A 27,479-nucleotide genomic window follows, 5' to 3' on the forward strand; every position below is an offset into this window, starting at 1 on the left:
AGGTCAGAGTCTGCAGGCTTACCTGCTATCTTAATTTGTTTTAAGGAGTTAAATAAGGAACTTGTTGGTACCTGTCATCCATATAATACATGGTGAGATTCAACAACAAACTAGACACCTTCTAGCTTCTTTCAAGATAAATATCATTTTTTCATCAGTTTAATAGAGCTTTGGTGCTGTTGAATCCTGGGGCAATTCAAATGTGTTAGGAAGCATATTGGCTCCCTTATTTTGTACCTAGCGAAACTCATGTGTAGGTTAGATGCTCTGATCAATGATACCCAGCCCTCTCCTGTCTCTGCCAACCAGAAAAGCACCAATCAGCTAGTTCTTAAAAGGCTCTCAGGAATTTCCCCTCTATCAATTGGATCCCAGGACTGTCTACTCCTGTCTATTTAGTCCAGGAGACCAGTGACTGTTCCATCCAGGTGTCTATTAGAAGAAAGCAACAAACGGGCATGAATGCTGACAGGCGTTTGCTTTTCATTCTTTCCACAGATTGAGTCACTCAGGTGTGGGAAAGAAGGCCACGTCACCAAGCTTCGGTCCAGCTTGAGAGACACCTTATCCACCCTTCATCCCTTGCTCCTCCCTCCAACTTGGAAGGCTGGAATGACGTTTCTGGCCTCGATTCTGCCCCTGCCTCCTGCACCTAGGATTCTGTTGCTCATTGAGATATGGTCCTGGTGTACTGCATCCAAAGGAAATCAGAGCCAGGATGGAGCAATACTTCTCAGCTGATCCTAAATTTAAGATCACCACAGAATAAGTCCATGCATCTTCTCCTTTCCTGGTAACATCTGCAAAATTTACTAGCACTCCAGTTATTAAAGAAGACTTATCCAGACTGAAGAGATGGCTCAGTAGTTAAGAGTACTTGCTGTGCAAGCTTAAGGACCTAAGTTCACATCTCTAGCGCCCACATAAAATCCAACCAAAGCCATGCACACCTATAACCCCAGCAGAGGAGTGATGGAGGAGGAACCAGCCAGTCTAGCTGAAAAAAGCAAGCTCCAGTTTCAGTGAGAGACCCTGTTTTGAGGGAATTAGGCAGAAAATGATTAAGCAGAGCACCCACACCCCCTCTAGCCTCTGCACATGTGTGCAAGAGCACACGAACAAACACACATTTCTCTTTCCTTCTCCCCACCTCCCCACACATGAAAGGAATAAAGGAAGACTTACCCCCCCATCCCCATTCTTCTCCCTTTCTCATTATTTATGCCACTTACATAAGTCAGCAAGGCCTGTTATTTAACCATCACACCACACCGCCCAGCTTTGAATCTTTACCCCACACCTTAGCTGTGTGACCTTGTATGAGCCACTTATTTCTCTAAGGACATGTGTCTTTCTCTGCCAAATGGGGATAACGGGAAAACCATTTCTAGAGCTCTTACAAGATGGTGAATTGAAATGGAAAACACACGTCAAGTGCTGAGCACAATGCCCTGCCCTCAGCTAGTGAGCCCTAAATTTTGGATGCTGTGATGATGAGGCCAGAAATGCGGGAAGGGAGTGCTGGGGAGCAGGCCCACTTGTCATAAGCAACCATTCTAAGGAAACTTGTGAGTGAGGAGGCTCTTTCCCAGACCAAGGGTTCCCGGAGAACTGCTCATGATGTTGCTGCCTGGGGTAACAGGAAGGAACTGAGGCAATTATACAGTATGCAACAGAAATAATTTCATTTCTAATGCCTTTCTCCTGCTGGGCCACTTTAGACCCAAATAATAACAACAAGGCGGAGGCAGGAACAAGTGGGGCAGGCACGTTCTGAAGGAGCTCCATGATGAATAGACAGGTCCCCAGGACTCATTTTGTCTTCCAGACATCTACAGCGGAGAGTCCCTGGGGCCACAGCTGCAGGTCTGTGCCTTGAGCCACTGGAGCTAAAACCTCTCCGTGGGAGCAAGCTGACATCATTCCAGGGCTCCAGGGAACCCAGGAGTCCTCCCTGCTCTTCTTACCTAGGCAGAGAGCAGACTTCCCTCTTCACCTCCTGGGAAAGGTGGAAGTCCTTGCAGGTGCCTTAAAATTACAACACAATTGCCCATATTGCATGAAACTGATGTCTATGTCAGTGTATCCTGAGAGCCTCCACAAGCAAGCAATTCTCCTCTGCCCCCACCTTCACACACACACACACACACACACACACACACACACACAGAGAGAGAGAGAGAGAGAGAGAGAGAGAGAGAGAGAGAGAGAGAGAGAGACCTATAATCTTTAAAAAAATGCTCCAATCAACCTCCAAGTCTCTTGAGTCTGGGGCATTGCAGCAAAATAGCCTCTTCTACCTAGGGGAGTTTGGGGAGTCCCCAGGTCCTGGTGACTCATCTCTGGCTCCTTCCTGTACACCGGAGCCAACAAGAGCCCTGGCTCCTCTGAAGGACATCTCTGTGCCTCCTAGGGAAAGAATGAAGTGCTCTCTCCCAGGAAGAGCTTGTCTGCCACGGGTGTTGATTTAACCCATTTGTCAGATTGAACTGAAAGGGACAGAGTGAGGCAAAGCCTCTTGTCCAACAGGCAAGTTTCTCTCCTTTCTCTGGACTCTTCTGCAAACTGAGTGGCTGAGTCTTACAGGTTTGTTTCTCCTCCATCCTCACATACTGACAAGCTATTTTCCAAGCCTATGCATTTAGATAATATGATTCTATTATGTTTTTAAATAAGAAAAAATCTTCAATTACACTGATAATGGGGAGAAGTGAAAGGCAGGGAATATTAGCACTGGACTCCAGCACTCTTAGAGGTATTAAAAAGTGTGGTGATAACATCAGTTTACCAGCCAGACTTGGTGAATAAACACCTTCCACATCCCCAGTCTCTCCATAAATTATCACGGAAATCTGGGAGGATGCTTATGCCAAAGACAAACTATGACGTCCTCCCAGGGCCCCAAGATACCTTTTGTGGATTAAGGGGAAGGGACATGATACAACACACAGTTGTAAGTGCAACACAGTGAGACACAGAGGAAGGTTCCTGATGAGAAGCTGAGCCAGGCTGTTTCCTTTCTAGCACACGTGGTTTTCATGCATTTCCTATGTGCCCGGAAGGGTCCCTGCTAAGCAGAGCACTCAATAAGTTTGAAATACTTCAGTCAATAAGTCAAATCAGAGAGTCCAGGAACTAAAAACTTGACACCATTCTTTTGAGGAGGAGTAACAGGAGGGAGGCTTCGTATTGGGGGGCAGTTGCCCTGTTTGGCCACAAGATCTTTTGGGATGACCTCCAAGGATCCCAAAGAATCTAAGATTCTAAAGTCCTATAAATAGTATCTGAGAGAAATGTGAATGACTGGGCCAGATTCTAAGTTTTCTCCAAGACCTACAACCTTAGGTGATAGTAAGTGGTTGGTACACAACATGATTCTGGAAGGTTCTGCAAATATGGCTTCAAAAAAATTCTCAGCTTGGATTCTCCATAACCTGTGAAGATGCAAAATCACCTTCCCTGCTCTTATTCTGTAGATATCAACCTCAAAGGAAAGAGGGACTAGCAGATAAGAAAGCATGAGTCTCTGGAAGAGGGAGGGTTGGCTCATCATACATCATTTTCATCCCATGTGCTCACGTATGCATGAATGTTTGCACACACAGAGAGATGCATGTATACAGGCACTGCATTACTTTCACAGCCATGCTTCTTCTTAATATCATAGTGCTGCTTTCACCAGCAGGGGAGATGGAGACAGCTCTCTCCAAGCAGAGTCCATGGATCTTTCCCCTTGCTCTTGTTTCTCAGAGAACAGTGACAGGAGACCCATTTGGCCTTAGCAGATTGATCCAGGGAATATTTAAAGCAGACTTTCTTATGAGACTCTGAGCTTCCCTCCACTTTCCCTGGTATCAGAAGAGAAGCCAATGAGTTCCTCTCGCATTGAAGTTCTTCTAAATTATTCTCAATATTGCATTTGCATGTTATAAACAGAAGTAATCCAGCTTGGAAGCTAGAAGACTGATGGGTGATTCATCCCCACAAACCTTCCAGTTTATGGAACAAAGACTCAAATCAGTGGAGTTAAAGAGTCACTGCCAAGAGGGCATGAGTGGCTACCAGCCTTGGGAAGCATGCCATGTGCTAGGCAGAACTAATCATGTCTTGGCATTTCAAGAGCAGTTGTGCTAGCAGGAAGGACTATCACTCACAAGAGGGGGAGGCTAGGAGGCACACATTAGGTTGGCCTCTGGAGAAAGACAGTATTTACACAAGGCCATCTGCACCCATATCAGTGAATCTTGGGAAGGGAAAAAAAAATCACTTGAGAGAAATCAAAGCCTGAAGAATCCTGGGGGAGAGGAAATTGGGGTGCATCTTTGCTGCCATCAAAGGGACTAAATCAGATGGATGGTTCTTCCACCTTCAGGCCCATATTTGGAGAATTTAACATGAACTTTAGGAGAGAGTTGAATAAATGAGAGATAATTTTTGATGGATACTTTGTATCTATTAAAAAATGTTCACAGACTCTCTTAGAAATCTAGGCTTTCATGAGAGGTGATTACCTCCAAAGCAAGTATATATATATATATACATATCCCATATCCCTGTTAAAATATAACTTTATAGGCCTTGGCTTTAGATTCTAACTCAGCATCTTATTTGGAAAAGAAGCAAAAATATGCATTTTTAACCAGCTTCCCAGATGATTCAGATGCAAAATTCTTCTTTGCAATCCCTCAGGGAAATGCTGCCTAGGACCTCTAAAGCAGATCAGAAGCTTTGTGTTCCAGGCGAGGAAGGTTGATAGAACTCAAATCATTCTTTAGGAGACTGAAACTGAGAAATGCTAGGGACGTAGCTCAATAGTGAGGCATTTGCTTAGTGTTTCCAGGACCCTGGGATTGATCCCCAGCTCAACAAAACAGCAAGAAGACCACAGCTGGGAGGTACCCACTTATTTCTGGGTCTTACCCTCCCAAATCTCTTCCCCTGTTCCACATCAGAGCTCAGAGATATTATCAAAGCCCCCAGAAAACAAATTTACAGTACATTTAGTGAATATGAAACAGTGAAGTCCAAAGCTGACATCTAGCAAATCAGCTTCCTGATTCTCTTGAAATCGGTTGCATTCACTTAGGCCGCTCTCTGGCCACCCTCATCAAACAGCAGCACGTGAGAAAGATGAAAAGAATGCTTTCTCAAGTGGCCCCAATGCAGCAGGATGAATCAGAAGTAAGCACAGTATTTTCATCTGAAGCAGGGTTGGGGGGGGCGGGCAACACTGAACATCTAGTTCCCAAGGAGAGGAGCAAGGATTAGCCTAAAAGGTTTGTAGCCTCGTCAGAAGCCATAAACGGTTGGATGTATAGAAGGACCTAGAGAGGGAGTCCACAAACTGGCTCGCACCTCATCCAACCTCGGGAGCTCCAGAGCAGAAAGTAGCAGGACACCCAGTGAGGAAATAATGAGTCGCTGAGGCAGCTTCCCTGTGGCTGGGAACCAGGGCCTATCCCCAGGGAGCTGCAGTGATGTGCCTTGTGTCCATGGCAAAGCCTGTTGTGTAGATGGCAACATGCTCTCTTACCTCTGCTCCTCAAGAGGAACCTCACAGGCTGCCTGCTGCAAAAACGGATGGGGATGTGCTCTGCTTGACGCTTAGAGAAGCTTTTCATCTCTGCATAGGGACCTAGTGGGCCTCTTGATCCATCCCAAAGATGGACAGTCACCCTCTGCCTCTGTCTCCCGCCCCCACTGCCACCTGCGCTCCCAGGGGGGAAAGGGTCTGAAATCCCTGGCTTTCTTCAGGACTGGGTGACAGAGAAATAGACAGAGAACAGACAGACATTCAGCACCAAAGACAGCGGAAAGCCTCTCGGTGGAAGACTACTCTGGCTTTTTGCCCTTTCAAAAGTCTCAGTTGCACCAATAACAGGGATGTCAAAAGCAACCCTTCTTCCTTTGGGGTGGTGGGAAACTCTGATGCGGACCTGGGGTCCTAATCTTAGATGCCAGGAGGACAGTGCCTTGCCACCCTCCGAAGCCGCGGCTACACCCCCTGGTACCAAGGATAAGGACTCCCACCCAGGCAGCACAAGGACGAGGGAGAGGAGTTGGCATCTGCCGGGTTCCCGACGCCCGGGACGCAATCTGCCCGACGGAGAATCAGAGGAAAGGGTGCTCCGGGACAGGCGGCGCTAGAGTGGCCCGACAAACTTCTGTTTCCGGACGCTCAGCTCTGGACGCTCCCTCTCCTCCCGCTACGACCCTTGCAGATGCCACGGGCGACTTGTCGCTCCATCCCGCCGGTGCTTACCTTCAAGCCATAGGGCGCCCGGGGGCAGAGACGGCGCCGGCTGCTCGAGGCTTCCGGCTCCCGCCGCATCCACGCACGGCCGCCCCTCCGGCAGCCGTCCGGGGCCGCCGGTCCCCTCCGCGGGTCCCTCCGCTCCCGGCCCCGCCGCGCCGTTCAGATCCCCGGCGGGCAGCCTCTCGGCCGGCTCGGGCCCGCGGGGAGCAGTGGACGGGCCGCGGCGGGGCAGGGTGGGGCGGGGCGGGAGGGCGGGAGCGCAGCGCGGGGGACCAGGAGCGGAGGCGGGCTGGCGGCGCTGCGCGCAAGAGGCGACCAGCTCCAGCACTGAGGCTGGACAGCTCCGCGGAGTCGGAGCGCCGCGAGCGCGGGAGGAGGGGGCGGGGCCGCCCTGGCCAGGAGGAGCCGGGAGCCCCGCCCCTGGAGCAGGCCCCACCCACCCAGGGCCCGAGTGCAATCTCTGCACTGTCGGGCCTGGGGAAGGAACCCTGGAACGCTGAGACAGCGCATCCATCCCTGGCTGTGGATAGAGGATAGCCTGAGCTCTGGACTGCCCACCAGTGTGCCCCTACACTCATCAAGTAGCACCCTGTCCAGTTAAACCTACTCTGGCCCAGCATTGGCAACACCAGCTGGTCGATCCCCCTCCTTTGAGGAGTCAGAGCCAAAGACTGGGCGAGGAGCTAAGGATGATACATCAAGACTTTGAAGGAGAAACAAGTTCCGGAAGGATGTCTAGGGTCTGTGTACAGACCTCAGGTCTGAAGGTCACAACGGTTAGTCCTGCTGCTGTGTTTTCCCAGAGGAAGACCTTGGCAGAGCTGTTCTAAGATGGAAATGATAGAGAAGGCCCAGGGGTCCCAGCTCACCCTTGTCTCAGCACTGGAGTGCGTGTCCAGGACAGCGGAAAGAGGAAGAGAAAACACGCTCTTCTTCAGCCCTTCCCACGGTCATTTCCCACACAGGGGGACCTATTGCTCCTTTCTTCCTCTTTCTTTAGCCCCTTTTTCATGCAGTTGGTGCTGTCTGCCCTGCTCCCATTGGCCTCTACGTCAGATTCAGAAGTCACAAAGAGGAATGAAGCCAGGTCACTGTTCTCACGTGGGACCAATCCACCCAAGCAGAGACTTCCGGGAAAATACTTGGGCTTAAACAGGTACTGGGGAGCATCAAAAGGGAGCACTCACAGGAACTGAGTATTCAAGGGCCCTTGCAAGTCCCTAAGGAGAAGGTGGCCCAGAATTTCAACAGCAGCACAGAGGACTGTCTGCACGTAGCAGAGAGTCAGCCCTTCATACCTACAGTCATGCCACTTAGATAGACACAAAGAAAAAATTTCTTCCATCGGCCCACACAATGCTAGAAAATTGGGATTGGAAAAAGACCGTGATATTCAACTTATTCCTGTTTGGTTTCAAAGAGGAAAACTGGGCCCAGAGAGAAGCCGTGCCCTTCTAAAGCACACAGGGACTGGGCAGTGGAACAGTCTCTATCTCCTGAGATCTAGCACATTTTCCTTAGATGTTGCCATCTAGGGAGGCATTTGGAGGAGAGGAAACTGTGAGGAAATGCAACGCTGTCTCTCCACACCCCCTGTCCATTATATATGGCTATCTATGAAGACCGAGGAGGTGAGACTATGTACCCTCCCCTGCCCCTGTTCAATATGCTATGGATCTAGCCTGTCCCTGCTCTCCTTTAGGCTTGGTAGGGAAATGTTAGGACCACCAGAAGCATCAGTATTTTTCACATTTGCTTTTAAGGCATTCAAACATTACAGGTATGGTTGAATGCCCCGTTTCCCTATGTGCCCTCAGCATGTTCTTACGATTGACTTAAAGAGGGACTTGGTGCTTCTCAACCCACCACCTCTGTGAAGTTTCACCTAGCCCAGGGTCCTGCCTCTGTCATCCACCAATTGTAAGATGTTGCCTAAATTGTTTAATCTCTCTGAGTCTCAGTGTTCACATCTTTACACAGGTACACACGGTGCCTATTTCTCTGGGATGCACTGAGGATAATAGGTGAATTCTCAATATAAATAAACACTCTGGCTGCTCTTAAATAGGGAGGTTAGTTTTGCTAATTGAGGAGATAGAAGCAGGAGCCAGGTGACCTCGGTGAAGAGGCCTCCACCCAAGGACACCTCCACACTGCCTTTTTTCCCCACATCTTGCATGGCTGAGTGATTTCATGCTGGCTGTGAGTGAGACGGATGGATCTTTTAGTTTTCAATTAGCAAACGCCTTGTTTTTTAAACAAGCAGTACAGCAGGCAGATGCTCTGGGTGATTGATGGAAAGGAACATCTGTGGCCAGGCAGAGGCTACACCAAAGACTCCCACCTTCCTGTGCCAGAACCCTCTAGGAGTCATTCAGTGCCTCTGCTACCACCAGACCAAACTGGATCCAATCCAAGTAGGTCAGAGGTTGACAAGATACCCCCTTTCCTCATAAGCTTCCTGGAAAGGGGGAGGGGCTACAAAAGTTTTTTTTTGTTTGTTTGTTTTTTGTTGTTGTTGTTTTGTTTTGTTTTTTGTTTTTGTTTTTTTTTTACTCCTTAATTGTATGCTGCAGAGCTCAGGGGTTAAGATGTTCTACCTCACATGCCTCCTAAATCTTTAGTTTACCTCTGCCTTTGGTGTGTGGGGAAGGTAGATGCACACATTTGTGTGGGCCTGTGTGTATGTGTGCCCATGAATGCCAGAGATCCACACCAGGTGTCTTCATCAATCCTTCTCCACCTTGGTTTTCAAGACAGGGTCTCTCATTGTACTGAAGCTCATCAATCTGGCTAAACTGGCTGGCCAGTGGTCCAGCTGTCTCTGCCTCCCCAGTGCTGGGATTATGGGCCTGAGCTATTGACTTTTGCTTTTGAGTGTCCTGGGGGGGTGTAGGCTAGGTTCCCATGTCTGTGCTGCAATCACTTTATCGCCTGAAATTTCTGTCAAGTCCAAGATCAAGGCACTGGCAGATTCAGCATCTGCTGTGGGTCTGCTTCCCAGGAAGGCTAGGAAGGGGATTGGCCAGGCCAGGAGATGAAGAAAAATAATGAACTTGGCCTCTTCTGCCTGGTGGTGTCTGTCATGATGCAGAAACCCTGGCAGAGGTGCAGTGTTCCTAGTTACTAAGGTTGCTGAGAGCCACGACCCTCGTGGACAACCCTAGTGAAGGGATTGATGGTGGCTTAGACTAATCCCCCTGATGAGGAAGGAGGCTCTTCCAGAAGGACAGGGGTTCAGGGCACTGCTCTTCACCAACCCAGGAGAGCAGTTACCTGCGAGCTTTGGCAGCTGTGTGTGAACAGCACCCTCACAGACCAATTTCCTTAATAGCAGGCTCTAATGGGGCTTTGCGCCTCGGTGTGAAATGGACATTTGTGGATGTTTCTTGCATCCTTCTAATGATAAATAACAAAAATACAGGTGTGACCCACTTTAAAAAATTCAACTGTACAACTCTTCCTAGTTACAAAACAGGTAAATTAGAGTGCAGCTACCCATGTAGTTTATTTCCTTGCCTTCTGGAAAGGAGTCCTGAGAGTATGTGACTTATTTATATACCCATGCTCACAGAAATAATGTTTTTAGCAGATGACTTTTACTTTGTCCTTTTTTTTTTTGGGTGGGGGTGCATTCCAAATACCTGGGATGGCCTTGAACTTGTGTAGATGAACATGACTTTGAACTGCTAATTCTCTTGCCTCTATCCCCTAAGTATTGGTATTATAAAATGCCTAGTTCCATGCCTGGTTTATGTACTACTGGAGTTTGAACCCAGGGCTTTATGCGTGGTAGGCAAGCGAGCACTCTAAAATTGAGCCATGTCCTTAGCAACATTAATAGTAGACAAAATTATATCAACATGGATAAATAAAATATATGTACACACATGGAATATTATTCGGCCTTTAAAAGGAGGAGTTTCGCCGGGCGTTGGTGGCGCACGCCTTTAATCCCAGCACTCGGGAGGCAGAGTCAGGCGGATCTCTGTGAGTTCGAGGCCAGCCTGGGCTACCAAGTGAGTTCCAGGAAAGGCGCAAAGCTACACAGAGAAACCCTGTCTCGAAAAACCAAAAAAAAAAAAAAAAAAGGAGGAGTTTCTCACAAATGATACCATGTGGACAAATTCTGAAGGCATTATGTTAAATAATCACTCACAGAAGGACAGACACTGCCTGGTCTCACTTATACAAGAAACCTAAAGAAGCTAATTCATATAGATAGTAGACTGGGGATTGCAAGGACTGGGGGCAGACGTGAATGGGGAACTATTTGAAAGGCTCAGGGTTCAGTTTTGGAAGTCAAAGTAGTTTGAGAGGTGGCTGGTGGTGATGGTTTCACAAGAGTATGTATGTACTTAATGTCACTGAACTGGACACTTACATAGTAATAATGTATTAGTAAATGGATAGTCGTGTAACAGTAAATATGTGGGAAGTTATTTCTTATAATGTGGTACTTTGAATGAGAATGGCTCCCATAGGTGCATATGTTTTAATATTTGTTCCCCAGTTGGTGGAACTGTTTGGGGAGGATTAGAATGCATGGCCCTGTTGGAGGAGGTCTATCGCTGGGAGCTGGGGTGTTTTAAAAGGCCTATGTTCTCTCTGTGTCTCTCTGTCTTTGCCTATCTGCCTCTCTCTCTCTCTCTCTCTCTCTCTCTCTCTCCCTGTCTCTCTGTCTCTGCCTCTCTCTGTGTCTCTCCGTCTCTCTCTGTGTCTCTGTCTCTGTCTGTCTCTCTCTCTCTCTCTCTCTCTCTCTCTCTCTCTCTCTCTCTCTCTGCCTCCAGCTTGAAGATCATAGTAAGCTCTCAGTTACTGCTCCAACACCATGCATGTCCACCTGCTGCCATGCCACCTACCATGATGGTCATGGACTAAACCTCTGAAACATCAAGCCCCCATTAAACTCTTTTTTCCATAAGTTGATTTGGTCATGGTGTCTCCGCAGAGCAATAAAAAAGTAACAAAGACATGCCGTGTGTGTGTGTGTGTGTGTGTGTGTCTGTGTGTGTGTCTGTGTGTGTGTCTGTGTGTGTCTGTGTACATACACATGCATGTATGTATATATATAAATGTGGAGGTCAGAGGACAACCTCTGGTATCATTCTCTGGAGCTTCTTACTTTTTAAAATTGATTGATTGATTGATTGATTGAGATAGGGTCTCACAGTTTCACTGGAACTCACTGGTTTGTTAAGCCCAGCTGGTCAGCAAGTGGCAGTAATCTGCCTTGCTCTGCTCCTCAGCTCTGTTATTCTAAGTGCATGCCAATGCACCAGGCTTTTATGTGTGGGTTCTGGAAATATAACTCAGGTCCTCATGCTTACATAGCAAACACTTTGCTGACTAAGCCATATTGGGGGGCTCTCTGTGACTACCATGGCCTGCAGAGTAATAATCTGCAGGAAGCAAGAAGGTAGTTCAGTTCAACATGACTCAGTAGCCAGTGTTGTAGCCAAACTTTAAGTATGACCCTGATTAGTTTATTTTAGACATATTTAAGCACGGCACAATTTGGTGAAAAGTTTCCTGGTGATGAAAAATTCAATCTTATGTACATAGCAAAACTTAGTAAGACATGACTACATCAAAACTCTTTATAAAGTACATAGGACATCTTTCATAAAATGGGTTCTACAGACTGACTATAATAAACAAGTTCATGATAAAGATCTAGAGGAGGATCCAGAGTAGTGCCATACAGATAGCACAAAGCTCACCAGCCTATTAATCATGTCTGCTCCCAGCCTTCTGAGAGGAAAACAAGTTATACGTCTCTCCCTTTAAAGAGATGACCCTCTATGTTTAACATTCCTGGCTCCCCTAGTGCTTGTCTGGGAGAGCAAGAACCTCTGTGCCTCCCACATCTCCTCCCATTTTTTTTTTTGAAAGAGAAAATTGTGGCTGTAATAAAGACCAAGGTTGAATGCATTGCCTGCATGGCTAGTCTAGCATGGGCAAGCATGAGAAAATGATAAGAATAGCTAGCAGAGGACCAAGGAAAGGGGAAAGCCATCTTAACCATGATGGCCATTCAAAGGTCACTTGAGAGATTTTGTTTATCTCTTTATACAGATCATTAATTTGACCATCCATAGTATGAGAAAAATCTGACACATTAGCAACATATACCAGTAAATTGTTAACAACCAAGATTATGCTTGAGCAACAAATAATCTATAGTTGTTCTATTTTGTAAAACTGTGGTTCTCAATTTGCCTATCTCTTGACTGATTTCTGCTAATATTTTTTTGTTGTAATACTAGTTTTATTAAATATAAGGGCCATTTTTGAAACCTCTTTTTATATTCCAGTAATCATTGCTGGGACTGGCAATTTAAAAAAAAAAAAATTGTTGTGGCTGCAACCATTACATGATTCAATTGATCAAAGAATCAGAACAATATTCAGAAAAAGTTCTCTTAATTCTCTAGATCGAATGCAAAGATTTACTGAACAAAATGGGTGTGGTGTGGCCTGCCCCACATAAACCTTTATAATCTGCAGGACAAGCAGCATAAGTAGAATTTTTGGAGAAAAAAATGGTCCAAAGAGACCTGTTTACCAAAGAGAAGGGTATGACTAGTGGTGGAATTGCAATAAAAGAGGGCTATGCGTACATTTAAAGCATAATGTGATTTCAAAAATAAACACAGCACTGACAGGTGACGCCCTATGAATACAGGTGTGTGTGACTCTATTTTGTCCCGTTACTTGCGCATAATGCCTATTAGTGACTCCTATGTCATAAATTTCTCTTTAAGAGGCCAGGAATAGACAGGTCTCCTCTGATACAAAATGATTTTTCTTGTCAAGTGCCATGTGCCAAAAGAAGCCAGAGGTCATTTTCTAGACTACTGGCAACAGATACACTATTCTAGGTACAATAACATCAGCTTGAGTAAGCAATACATCAGATATTCCTTTTTTATCTTCATACAACTATAATTTTCACTCTCAGTGCTTTCTAAAGAGTACTTAATTATTGTAAACTATTAAAATAAATATTCTATATTATTGCTTTTGGACTGATCATTTAGATTAGTACAACCATTCACGTGGCTGCATATTGTATACCATCTTTTGTTCAGACAACTGGTCCAAAAGGATAAAAACAGTCCTTGGCATGGCAAAACAACATTGTACTGGCTCCTATTATATGCATGCCTTTTGTCACCCCTGACAAAAGGCATTTGGATTGTGCATTGATAAGTTGAGTATTAACATGTAATAGTTAACATAGCAGCCTCACTGGGGGTCAGTAATGTTGTGTCCTTGTTGCCTTCCTGCATCACTGGCTTATTCTTCCTCTTCATGGGTTGGCCGTCGATCTTCAGAAGCTTCATTTCTCTGTGGTGATCTCCTGGTCAGATGCGTCTGAGTGAGAGCCATCTGGGACTTATTCATTTTTTCTGGAAATATGCAAGTGTAACCTTGCCCTGATGTTAGAAGAACAGCAGGCCCTTTCCGCTGATTGGTTTTTAGATCTTTTCATTTAATATATACTTTAGACTGTGTCATCTTTAGGGCAAAATGCTTTGGGGCAGCATAAGAAGCGTTATCTTTTAAAGTGAAAAAAAAATTGAAGTCAGCATAGCTAAATGTAGCATAGTATGTAGGGACTCAGGCAGGTGTATACACCGCCTTTTTATTTTTAAAGTTGGCTATTTAAGTGTTTGATGATCTTGTTCCACAATAGCTTGACCCTGTGGATTGTAAGGGATTTCTGTAACATGATTAATATTTCATAAATTGCAAAAGTCCCTAAAGCATTTGCTAGTATAAACAGGACTATTATTAGTTTTTAATTGTAATGGGAGTCCTAGAAAGAAAATGCAAAAAGAGCTATTTGACAAGTCAAGTTCAACATGTGACACAATGTTATTTTCCTGGAGCCCCCAGGGCCCATGCCATGCCTGGGGCCATGCCCTTCAGCTGACTAGTTAGGGAGAGACACTGTGCACTCCAGTGGTGTACTCTGAGCACAAGTTTCTACACACCTGACAGCAGAGAAGGCCTCAGACACAGACATCCCTAGTCCCAGATGTCAAGCTGATGTGAGAACCGTCCATTACTAATTATACACTAGAAGCTTGGGATGCTGTGTAAAATTTGTCTCCAGTGAAGGATAGGCTCTTGTGTGCCTCCTCAAACTTGTCACCTTGCCAGAGTCTGATCATTTATGTCAGACCAACTACAAGAACGAAACTAAAAATCAAACAACACCCACTTAATTAACAATGGACATCCATTTCTAAAGATTTAAACCTAAGGCTAGTTATGTAAGATTTAGGAATCTTCAAAATTCAGGGCAATTTTAATTCTCAGCTCAGGAAGGCTCGCCTACTGGGTAACAGGAGACTCTAAAGTTCTTACTACGGTTCGCAGACAGTCTGACGTTACGGATTCTCAGGCTGTACCAAAAATAATTGTAGGTGCAAGCTTGAAAATAGTCTAATTCCTACTGACTGCACTTTTGATTCCACCCCTTCTGGCCTCCAAGGGAACCTGAGGAGCATGCAGTTATTTGCATCCCTTGGCCACTGTGTTATCCAGAAAAAAATATTCTAGAAAAACTTTCTTGATTTCCATTTACCCCCATTTTCCTTTTAAAATCCATCCCAAGACAGCTTGAATTGTTATTTTTACTTTTTTTATGTTGTACAAAACACAAATTTTAAAAAATGAAGTTTTAGTAGTCATAAATACAGAGGAATCTGGGTGGTGTTTGGACTCTCAGTGCATGAAAGGCCTGGACTGCGAAAGTCTCCACTTCTGATGGTAAAGGACAAGATAAGATTCCTTAGTTTGCTAATGCACTCGGGTAACGCTGCAAGTGCATGGTTGGATAGATTGATAATTTGACCAAGCTTCAGCAGGGCAAGCATTGCCTCCAGTCTCCGTAACAGACAACTCCATACCGACCCTCTGGAACAGCCTCCGACCAGCAGCAGCCATGGCTGTTCACGGTGTCCCTCCTAGGCAGGCTCTTTTTGCTTGTGTTGTCTAGAGACAGAGGTGCCAGCAGCTCAGTATTACTGTCATGTTTCAGTAGGGTTGAGTTTATTTTCCAACTCATTTTTTATCTTCCAGGCAAGGAAACTCAGCTGAAGGAGCCTGCTAACCCTTTCTTTTGTATCTTTCTCCATGTCCCATCTGTGTCAACCTTCCATTTACTAGACCCGGTCCTTGAGGAGCCCAGCCCAAATGTCTCCACCCTTCCACTACATCCTCTCTACATTCACAACCCTTCTGTGACATTCCTTTTCTCTCAAGTTCAGCCAGTTCACATTCTCAGTGCATGTCTATCCCACGTTTACGGTGAGGTCAGCATGCTGAGCCCCAGTCTTCCTTCAGGATACCCACTTTGTGTGAAAATGTATAAGCTGGGCTCCAAAGCTACCCGCCATGACTGGAGGTCTGATTCCTACTAAGTCAACCCAATGAACTGCCGTCCAAATGTAAACGAACAGCAGGGTCTGGCTTTTCAAGACCCATTTCTGCCTCTGGGCCTTTTCTGTTCTCCTGAAAGACAGGGATCTTGACCACTCTGGCTATTTCCAGTCTCCTCGGCCTGTCTACCAAGTCTACCACCAGGATGTAAAGGAATAGAGAGAAAAAAAAAGCAGTCTTCTAAGTCAAGTATAATAGTGCAATGACCTTGAGAAATCATGGTAGGAGCAGGGAGTCCTGGCTAGAGGGGCCCCATTGTTTTCATAGTAGCATTTATGTCCCTGTGATCACCTAAGAGCCGAATTTTTTTCCCCTTTTATGAATCACAAAAATAAGGGAATTCCAAGGACCGACTGAAAACTCTACATGTCCTAGTTGCAGTTATTTCTGCACTAGAAGTTGGATGTATTCCAATTTTTCTCCATGAAGAGTCCATTGATAAATCTGTATTAGGCCATTCCTGCTATGAGGGAAAACCAAGCTCTAGGTGCTGGGGCAGCCATGGCACTCATACAGCAGTCGAGCCCCGCCCACCACCACTTGGAACTCAGATGTTGCTCATCAGATGCCTCCAGGTAGCTGAAAGGTCTGCAAGGCTGGAGGGCTCTAAATTCCGGTCAGGTCATGCTCCCAAGCTGTGCCTGGCTCAGTGACCACAGGTAAGCTGTAGTAACCTTGAAGTCCACTCAGTCTGCCCAAAGTTGTGCAGCTGAGAAATTTTTTTATGATCCTCCTGAGAAGGTCCAAGCAATACATTACTGTAGTCCAGCTTACAAAATAATTAACTGGAGTTTTATTTTTTCTCAAGGGCTCTTTTTCCATTAGCTCCTATGTGCTCCCAACAATCAGCATCTATGATTCCTTGTTCAGGAAACCAATGTCAAACTTCACAGTCACTCATACAAAGTTACAGAGCTGTTACTCTGAATGTTTTGTTCCTCTCTGTCTTTGCAAGCATCTTAATAATTGTATAAGATGCTTTGCCTCGGAGGAATGAGAAGAGCCCATGCTATTTCACCCTCACTTACAGTCATGAGCCTACTTAAAGAGGACTGGATTCCTACCCTCCGTTTTTATTTAAAGAAACATTTTCTTATGTTCTCTGAGGGCTGAGCCCCACAGGTTGGGGGCCAATTGTGGGGGTCACTGTGACCACCATGGCCAGCAGAGCAACAATCCGTGTGAGATTGTTCTCAAGAAAGTAGTTCACGTCAACACAACTCAGTAGCTGGCGTTGGTTCCAACTTCAAGTCTGACCCAAAGTAGTTTATTTTAGATATATTTAAGCACAGCACAATTTGGTGAAAAGTTTCTTGGTGATAAATAACTCAATCCTGTGGGTACAACAAAGCTTAAGACAAGACCACATTGAAACTTTTTGTAAAGTACATATGACATCTTTTACAAGATGGCTTCTCTAGATGAACTGAGAAAAACAAGCTCCTGATAAAGGTGTGGGAGAGGATCTGCTGTGGTTCCCCTAGGGCTTATCCGGGAGCACAAGAACCTCTGTGCCACAACTTTATTTTGGTATTAAAAAAAAAAAAAAAAAAAAAGACAAGGTCTCACTGTGTAGCTCTGGATAATTGGGTACTCACTATATAGACCAGGCTAGCCTCAAATTCAGAGATCCACCTGCTGCTGCCTCCCAAGTGCTGGGATTAAAAGCGTGTGCCACCATATCTGACCTTTTTCTGTATTTTGCCACAATTAACAATACACAATTCATCTAAGCGCTGGTGGTGCACGCCTTTAATCCCAGTACTCCGGAGGCAGAGCCAGGCGGATCTCTGTGAGTTCAAGGCCAGCCTGGTCTATAGAGCAAGATCCAGGACAGGCACCAAAACTACATAAAGAAACTCTGTCTGGAAAAAACAAACAAATAAAATACACAGTTCTCTTCCAGTGGTCACTACAGGTGATAATATTAAAAAAAAAAAAAAAAAAAAAAAAAAAAAAAAAAAAAAAAACAGAAAACCACCAAACACCTTGATAAGTAGATGCAATGAGGTTGTACTATAGTGCAAAGCCCTGAAATTCTCCACCCCCCCTCACCCCCAGAGCATGAGGCCCTTTTGCATCTGTGTTCTCACTACTTTCCAGTGGCCTCATGATGTCGACAATGGACTCAGGAGGATGCCATGTAGGTTATGAAAGGTTTCCCCTTCCAGAAGGTAAGACTAGGCAAGAATAGGACAGTTTTCACAATGACCTGTGAATACAAGGCTCCAGTAACCGTTCTGAATGGAGTCGTGCAGCTCAAAGATAACTCTCTGCTATGAAGAAAGCTCCACCCCAGCTAGACTTATCAAGGTTGATCAGATAAGGAACAGGGGTGTTTTTAGTCCATAAACTAACCGGCAGCCAGGGGGGTTCTGCCCCTTTTCCCGGGTGTACATTGCCATTTCTGAGGACTGCAGCATCCAACTGCTCATGGCCCCCTGTTCTGCCAACACAGTTGGGATGGAATCAGGGACCACAGATGTGGGAAACAGTTCTGGTAATTTGAGCAGAAACAAATTTCACTGAAAATATCATAGTAGCTTGCCAAGTCACAGGGAAGATTAGAGAACCTGGTTTGTAAAAGCAGACAGTAACAAAATGCTTCGACTCTTCTATTTTCCAGCAAAAATCAAGTCTGCGCAATACTAGCAAGAAGGCAACCACTGTAGTTAAATGAAGGCACCAGATGGCAGGTCCACGGCTGCTGGCGCCGGAGGCTGGCATCCTCCAGGCACTCTGTGATGCTAGTCTCCTTGTACACTAGAAGTTTTCTCTGTTTGTGCTACCTCTGTAATTGATGCTCCCCTGTCTGCACTTGTTAGGTTTGTGAACTCCTCAGTGGCAGCGTGGAGTAGCTGCCTGTCACGGGCCAACCTGGGTCATGAGCATCTTTCAGTGGGATAAGGGCTCTCTCTGCCTTCCACCAAGAGCCGTATGCCCCATATTCTCAACACAGAAATGGGTCAAAAGGTACCACAGAACCAAACACCACCACCACCCTTCAAATCCAAAGTGTGGGATTCCAGAGTCCTGCCCAATCTACTTTACTAACAGAACACAAATCACCCAGTCTCCAACTCCTGCCCCGGCTCTCATCCAGTCCAACACACTCCTTTATTCAGATCATCACAAAGCCTTCCGACGACTTCAGCCTCGAGCCGTCTCCCCCGCTGGATAAGTACGCCATTTCTAAAACATAAATGAACACCGTTTCTAAAACATAAATCTGATTGAATCACCTACTTAAAACCCTTCAGAGTCATTCCTGTTGTCACTGAGATAAATTCTAATCTTACTAAAGTGAATTAAAAGTTCATCTCATCTCTCATTGCCTATCTCCAGCTACTCGCCCGTCATTTTCCTCTGAGGGAATGAATCCGTGAGTGAGAGAATGAGGTTCAGAAAAGCAAGCTGAGAGGAACTACGCTAGAATTTCCCTCAGGTCAGTAATGGGGTTGAGGGCAAAGACAGAATCTGGAGAACTAAGAAAAATATACATAATTAGAATCCCAACTCCACACCTATTAGATCAGAATTTAGAATGCAGAAGCTAGGGTTCCCTGTTTCCACAAAGCCTTCCAGTGGTTCCAGGCTCCAGCTGGGGTTAAGGGAAGACACATTAATCTATTGCCCTTATTTTCCACGTATGGGAGCCAAAGGCCAAAGAGGTTAAATTCTCAAGGTACATGCACCTCATCCACTATTGTAATGAAGCAGAAATGTGAGCAAAGTTATTTTGACACATTTAGTGCGATTCCTTATTGTGCCATATGAAATTAGGTATAAATGGTGGGTAAGCTAATCAGAGGGAGGACTGTTGTTACACTTGTAGAAATCAAACATTGGGGGAGGAGGGTCAGCCCAGGAGAAAGGGGGCCATCAGGAAAGATTAGCTGCGACCCCAGGACCCCACAGAGGCACCCAAGTTGTCAACCTGTGTTCTCACAGATCCAAAGTCAGGTGCATCTGCAGTGGAGCTGACGAGTCCGCAGTGGGAACTCTTGGCAGGAGGTGCTTCAAGGCAAGCCCTCAGACAAGAATGGAAGGAGGCCAACACCTTCCGGCCCCTTCCTTTAAAGAGTAGGCAGGAACTACGAGAAGAGAGAAGGTAATCACTGTGGGCATCAGGTTCTTCCATGCAGAGAATAAACTGGCGGTGGGATTTACAGGAATCCCATCCTCTGCCTATGTTCAGCAGAAGCATCTCCTTGGTGGGATGGAAGAGACCACTGTTTTCTGGACACAGTTTCCAGGTCCATCACTTCCATCACCTGAAGTGCAGGAACTGGAGAATGAACTTATTTACATCCATGGATATTGCATTCTTGTGGCGGACAGGTGAGGCTCCCTAACTATGGAGATAGCCATCCTTCCCCATCATCCACAGCGCCATGCAGAGTCCTACAAATCTTCACTAGAGAGCCTGGCCGTTCCACTAAGCTTCCTGCTTTCTTTTACCGCTTTAGACTGGAAGCCTAAGAACTCTCTGGATTTCCTGAGAGCTTCGGAAATCCTTAATTACCTGGACGCAGAATTATCTGCTGAAATCTGTGACCTTTAAGTAGTTTAGGACCAGTTGCTGCCCAGACAGATCGCAATGAAGAACAGCAGCCAGAGTGGATGGGCGCTGCGGGGAGGGCTCTCAGTCTCATGTTAAGTGTGGTGAGAACGGCAGCCAAGAGTTCTGAGCATCTGCTCTGGTGGGGCTCTGTGGGGCTCTGTAGGGCTCTATGGAGCTCTGTGGGGCTCTGATGGGTTCTGTGGGGTTCTGTAGGGCTCTATGGAGCTCTGTGGGGCTCTGATGGGCTCTGATGGGTTCTGTGGGGTTCTGTAGGGCTCTATGGAGCTTTGTGGGGGTTCTGATGGGTTCTGATGGGCTCTGTGGGGACTCTGATGAGTTCTGATGGGTTCTGATGGGTTCTGATGGGCTCTGTGGAGCTCTGTGGGGCTCTGATGGGCTCTGGTTTGGCTCTTTAAGGCCAGTTCTAGTAGACACTCTTGCCTAGCTCAGGCCCTCACTTTCACCAGTCTGCACTATTACAATAGTACCCTCCATTGCCCCTTAGATCCAGTTTCCCCCATGCTCTAGAGGACCCTGCAAATGCACTAGACCTACCTGTTAGCCACACTGTGATGTGTGCTCCTGGGAGGTACCCAAGCTGCCAAAGAGTGCCTCTAACCCATCTTCAGCCACATCTTTCGCCACTTTTTACCTCTCCTTTTCCTCCACAGCAATGCCTGACCATCCTGCAGCCCTTCCTTCACAGGCTTGCCTGTTCCTCTATCCTTGGCCTGACTCTCACCCTATGAAGGAGTTCTGGAATCTTTCTCTCTAGCAAGTCCCAGATCAGAATGGGGGAGGGATCCTAAAAACCCCTTGATACCTCTATGTAATCATACTTCACATTAGACTGAAATTATTTTAAAAGGTGTTTTTCTAATTAGAAAGGATGCCCCACTGTGTATTCCAGGCTGGCCTAGCACTCATAATCCCCCTGCCTCTGTCTCCTAAGTGTAAGCATTATAGGTGTTCACCTCCATATCTGGCTCTGGAAAGGATTTTCTTCTCCATCTTCAGTTTCTCAGTGCCTAGTATGGCACTCTGGAAGAAAATACTTAGGAACATTGAGATGAATTTATCTGCTGAAGTCTGTGAATCCTGTCCAAGAGTCCACATGGCTGTGCCTAACCCACTGGATAGACCATCTGTGTCCCTCCAAGCTGGACCTCCCCGTGCCTGTGATCGCACCCATCTTGGTGCCTTTTGCTCAGTTCTCATCTACTTGTCAGACTAGCCAGCTATCCGTACCTCACAACCTTTGCCCTACACTCTGCTTGCTTGACACCAGGTGACCTATAATACCATATAAACTTCTTTTTCCTCTTCCCAGATCTCTACCAGCCATGGCACAGATCAGTAAAACTCAAACCAGGAAATGCAGGTACCATATGAAGTGTCCTCTAGTTCTGGATTGGAAGTGGCTCTCCGGGGAGAAAATCCTGTAAGCTGGAGATCTCTTATCTGCCCTTCCAGGCCTCCTCTCTTTTCTTCACCTCGTGCGCCAGCATGGATTGCATCAAGGATGCTGCTCTCTGCCTTCCAGGACTCTGACTGGGATACTGGAAGGGAATCAAGGAAAGGGAGGCCATTACTCCTGGGAGCTAGCTAGGCTTCCTCCTCCATTGCGGGTTCATAGCTCAGGCCTCTCATGCTCTTGTCTCTCTTCCCTCCCTCCCTCTCTTCCTGCCTGAGAGTAACTGCTTCCTGTCAACCCCTTTGGCCCCTTCCAATAGCAATGAAGTCCCACTGCCACTAGCCCCAGAAAGCTACATTATTCCTTCTGACTCTTCTACATGCTGTCTACACATGTGTAGTAACCTTTCTTACTAAATTCCTTTCAAATGATCCCATTTGAGTTTACTATCTGTTGCCTGCTGGGGGTCTGAAAGGTAGAACAGAAAGCTCAAAGTGAAAATCAAGGTACACAGACAGGGGCTTCAATCAAGGAGAAGTCAGTGATCCTAGTCACAAGTATGAGTGACAACCAAGATCAAGACCTCACACAACCAAACAAGGCTAGACATGTTGGGGTGCTGAACAGTATACAAAGCAGGTCCAATTCATTCAAGCAGCAGGTTGAATATAAAAGTAGATTTGGTTTTTATTTATTTATTTATTTGTTTTGGCTAATTCTGATTCATATCTGGTAAAAATCTTCTATTATGATTATTTTTTGGTATTTTTGTTTTGGGAAGTCTTTGGGGTTTTGTTTGGTTGGTTGGTTGGCTGGTTGGTTTGGTTTGGTTCAGTTCGGTTTTTCAAGACCATTTCTCTGTGTATCCCTGGCTGTCCTGGAACTCCTTTATAGACCTAGCATGCCTCAAACCCAGAGAACCCCGCCTGCCTCCAAAGTGCTTAGATTAAAGGCATGCACCACCACCCTGCTCTGTTATTACCTTTGGTGGGTCTCACTGCCCAGCCCTCCAGTACATTCTCAGGTAGAGTCTTTCTCTGTCTCCCTCCCCCTCGGCAGTACCATGTGGCCTGGGATGAACAAAAGGATGCTTACAGTTCTACTTTGCCCCTGGAGCCAGTGACCCTATAGTGAAGAGCATTAGGAGTACTGCACAGCGTGATTGGGGTACCCTGTAGGAGATAGTGACATCTTAGACTGTCCCTGATAAAAAGACATGTGTGTCCCCTTCTCTCACAGCAACCTTGGTGCCTGGCCATCTTCATGTGAAGGTCTTTGTTCTGAGAGTTGCTGTGCCTTTCTATTCAACTGTTTTGCCTATTTTTGCTAGGCAGCATCAAACCCCAATGTCCATAAGCAAGGGCCCTGACTTGTACACCAGCACCAGGTTCCCTGAAAAGAAATCCTGGGAAGGAACTCCACGGGCCAGGCTGAACTTACCCTTGAGGAGACTCTTTAGGTCCAGTCCATCACACACTAATCTGCAGCCTAGGACACTTGGACCCTTTGACTGACTTACACCAAGAGACTCCTCCCAGGTTACTTTACCCAGCTTCATCAGTGTCCTGAGCATCTGCCCTCTCAGTCCACTGTGCCTTCGTAAAATTAGAGGGCCACTGACAGCATGAAGGCATTGAGGCTTGCCCTGAGCACAGCTCAGAGATCAAACCTTGTCAATCTAACAAATATAAGACCTAATTCAGATGCACAGCAGTAAGAAAACCTGGTCCTGGGATATGATTTGGCTTCATATACTCTGGAAAATCTCTTCATACACTGTGAAAGGTAAAGTTGGGGAAGATGATGTGCGACAGCATCCAGTCTCTGTACTAGACAACTAGATTCAGTTAAAAACTGGAGCTGACTTCAGCTGACTAACACAGCCTGACACTGCCTATTTCTTTCTCATACAGGAAGGTGTCTTAGTCAATGTTCTGTTGCTGTGAAGAGACCGTGACCACAACAACTCTTATAAAGGAAAGCATTTGGTTGGGACTTGCTTACAGGTTCAGAGGATTGTGAGCATGGCAGGAAGCATGGTGGCACACAGGCAGACATAGGACTGGAAAAGGAGCTGAAAGTTCTGCATCTGGATCCACAGGCAGGAGAGAGAAAGGGACACTGGGCTTGCCTAGGGCTTTTAAAAGCTCAAAGCCCATCCCCAGTGACACACTTCCTCCAACAAGGCCACACCTCCTAATCCTTCTAAGTAGTGCCACTCCCTGATGACTAAGCATTCAAATATACAAACCTATGGGGGCCATTCTTATTCATCACAGGAGGGGTACCGGACCCTTAAATTATGTTCAGCTTCCACCCCATCAGTTTCAGGACCATCTCTGATTGACTTAGGATGGGGTAATTGTTCTGATGAATCACTCTCCTGGAGCCTCCAGTCTGGACAGACAATGGGGAAGGCATGCTGAGTTCAGTGAGAAACTCTTTCTCATTATCAGACAGTTAATGTATGAGGTGGTCTGGTGTAAAATTTCTCTTATTGGAGACAATCAGATTCAACTTGGACTTTTAGGTGTTCTCTGTCAGAAAATGGAACTATGGGATTCTATAGATAGGACTGTATTGGGATTGGGAGCAGAAATGAATGTGGAAGGCAGTCAGGATGAGTCAACGACCATGAACAATCATGAGTAAGTGACATTTCAGAGCAACCTAAAATTATGAATGAGGAAGAGATGAGAGAGAAGCTAGAGAATTGTTCTGTGGCCTGGGACATAGACAACCACACAAAAAGCAGATGTGTAAGCACAGTGCACTTCAGTGAAGAGCTAGAGCCAATCAGGTTTAGTCTAGGCTTCTTGGGAGGCAGGTTGGAAAACCCTTCCTGGCATCCTTAAGGCCTGGCTGTATAGTTGAGATTTCTAATCACTAAGTGTTATGTTCTTCTCTCAGCCTTCCTTCCCTTACCCCATACACATGCACACTACTTACTTGATGGAACCCAAGAAGGCTTGAGTCCTTTCCTCAAAAGGGCCTAACACCCCCTCAAACCTAGGGGGATACCTAGTTCTGAACAGCAGTTTCCTTCCTTCTCCCCCGGACCCAAGCCCTCTTCTGGTTGACTTGTTAGCATTGCCAATTAGGGACTCCTTCTGAGCCTTTCCTAATTCTGTCAACTTGAAGCCAAGACCTCAATGGGGTAAATGAGACAGGAGACCACTAAAACTCAAGGGAAATATTCAATGGTTTGTTTAATTATATATTTAATTATATATTTATAGATAGATAGATAGATAGATAGATAGATAGATAGATAAAGTCAGAGTTAGAGGAAGACCTTAAAGCCCACTGATGGCTGCTTTCCTGAGTATCCTCCCCCACCCCCAAGTGTCCTCCTGAATCTTCCAGATTCACGGTTCTTCTCAAGATGGCCAGTGCCCTCCATGCTACTCATAACTCCTCACCTTCCTTTCTTGTTGTGGGCAGTTCCTTTCTCCCCTTAGATCAATAAAGAAGATGATATTTTACAACTGTAGAAAACTGAGGGAAAATCAAACACAGCCCAAACGGAAAAATAATGAAATGGAAAATAATGAAAAGGCCAACCAAGACACACTCTGTTTGTCTAGTACACAGTCTTTATCCCAGGGCTCCTTGGGCCTCCTGCCTAGGTCACTTAAGGTTTAGTTTTACATCCAGGTTGGGCCTGGCCTCAGAATTCTCAGCATCATCCTCTAGAATAGAGTTACTGACCATGCTATTCCTCGGGGCCTCTCTCTACATCTTTGCCAGACTGCTCTTTGGTACACATCTAGCCACCACCAGTCTCTGGCCCTTGGCCTTCAACTCCCATACCTCCCCTGGGATCTGGGTGGTTGGATCATTCACTCTTTCTCCAACAGAAGTGTTTCTAGGACCTTGAGAAATCTACACTTGATCCTGAGCAGTCTGAACTTGATGATGGCCTCTGTGAGAGAAGGAAGCTAGCACCCACCTTAAAACAGACTTTTCAGGCTCTCTGCTTCCCCCATTGTTACAGAATATTATTTTAAGATGTGTTACATTTGTTTATGCTGTGGAACATTTCTGTAATGATGCAAAGCTGTATTGCATTCTTTTATGTTGCATTGTTTAACTCTGTGAAGCTCTGTTACTTTGTCTGTCTAAAACACCTGATTGGCCTAATAAAGAGCTGAATGGTTATCGATAGCGAGACAGGAGAGAGAAATAGGTGGGGCTGGCAGGCACAGAGAATAAACAGAAGGACAGGAACATTAGAAAGTAGAAACAGGAGCAAGAAAAAAAGAAAAGGAGGACTCCAGGGGCCAGTCATCCAGCTACACAGCAAGCCACGGTGCAAGAAGTAAAGAAAGGTATACGGAAATAGAGAAAGATAAAAGTCCAAAGGCAACAGATAGACGGGTTAATTTAAGTTCAAAACAAACAAACTGGGAGTCGCTCAACCACCTTGCCAGTGGCTCTAAGCCAGCCTAAGTGGCTCTAGGCTGGAAAGAGCAAGCTGGAGCGTCGGGGCCAACAGCGACAAAGGGCAGAGGACGGGTGGCCACGGTGGTAGTGAAGAAGGTGCCTCTGAACGCCTGTCTCACTCCCCATGCCCCAGCCGCTAGCCTGAGCTGGGCTGCCCGGGGTCACCATGGCAGCGAGCCGGTCCCCAGGCAAAAGGAAAAACAAGTCCTCAGGGAGAAGCAAGTCTCCACCGGCTAACAGAATCCAGAGTCCTCACTACTGCACTGTCAAAGTGAACCAGGAACGGTCAAAGTGAATCAGGAACGTGAGAACCATCCCCCTGGTGAAGGAGAGGATCAGCAGCCCCAGAAGGATCCATCAGAACAGGAGAGCAGAGAGCTCCTAACAGTGAATGAAAGCCGCACTGGGGCCCTTCCCACCAAAGGAGGAGGAGCTCTGATGAGAGGCCTGTCGGTGGGCAGGGTCCAGACAGCCAGAGTCTGCAGACCCGGGAAGAAGAGAGGAACTTTCATAATGCCAGGCGCCTTCGCTGGGAGGGAGCATCACCGGCAGAATGAAGGCGCCAGCGGTGAAGCTCGGGAGGTGATCACTCGCCCTACTGGTAACAGTAGCAACAAGTGTCGTCAGTTAAAGAAAAAACAAGCTTTAAGCTTTCTGGGGCACTTCTTGAGGACACCAATACCTTCCGAGGTGTGGTTATTAAGTACAGCGAGCCCCCAGAAGCCCGGATCCCAGAAAAACGGTGGTGTCTCTACCCCTTTAAAAATGATGAGGTACTTCCAGTCATGTACATCAGTCGGCAGAGTGCTTTCCTTCTGGGTGGAAATCATCGCCAACATCCCCATCGACCATCCCTCTTGCTCAAAGCAGCATGCAGTCTTCCAGTACCGGCTTATGGAGTACATGCGTGCTGACGAAGGGTGAAGCCCTCCTTCATTGACCTCGGCTCAGGCAATGGAACCTTCTTGAACAACAAGCGTATTGAGCCACAGAGATACCGTGAACTGAAAGAAAAAGATATCCTTTAATTTAGGTTCAGTAGCAGAGTATGTCTTGCTCCATGAGTCTTCAGGCAGCTCTGAAATAGACAGGAAGGAAGATGAAGAAGATGAGGAGGAGGAAATGGGAGGCCGAGGCAGGAGAATCTCCGTGAGTTTGAGGCCAGCCTGGTCTACAGAGCAAGTTCCAGGACAGACTTGAAAGCTATACAGAGGAACCCTGTCTCAAAAAACCATAAAAAGAAAGAAAGGAAGGAAGGAAGGAAAAAAGGAAGGAAAGAAGGAAGAAAGAGAAAGAAAGAAGGAAGGAAGGAAGGAAGGAAGGAAGGAAGGAAGGAAGGAAAG

At 46.3% G+C, this 27,479-nt stretch overlaps 1 protein-coding gene and 1 pseudogene across 2 annotated transcripts in view; one reads left to right on the plus strand and one right to left on the minus strand.

The window, feature by feature from the left end:
* Positions 1-6,594, minus strand: part of Drd2 (dopamine receptor D2) — a 66,747-nt gene extending 60,153 nt beyond the window's left edge. The window contains exon 1 of one of the 2 annotated variants that reach the window (XM_028864871.2): positions 6,263-6,594. The gene's annotated coding sequence lies outside the window, so the exon portion shown is untranslated. The remainder of the gene's footprint in view (positions 1-6,262) is intronic. The other variant, XM_028864872.2, reaches the window with a different exon arrangement.
* Positions 6,595-6,987: 393 nt separating this feature from the next.
* LOC114690355 lies at positions 6,988-27,255 on the plus strand (annotated as a pseudogene).
* The last annotated feature ends 224 nt before the right edge of the window (positions 27,256-27,479 follow it).

This window comes from Peromyscus leucopus, chromosome 7 (assembly GCF_004664715.2).
Source record: "Peromyscus leucopus breed LL Stock chromosome 7, UCI_PerLeu_2.1, whole genome shotgun sequence".
Lineage (NCBI taxonomy): Eukaryota > Metazoa > Chordata > Mammalia > Rodentia > Cricetidae > Peromyscus > Peromyscus leucopus.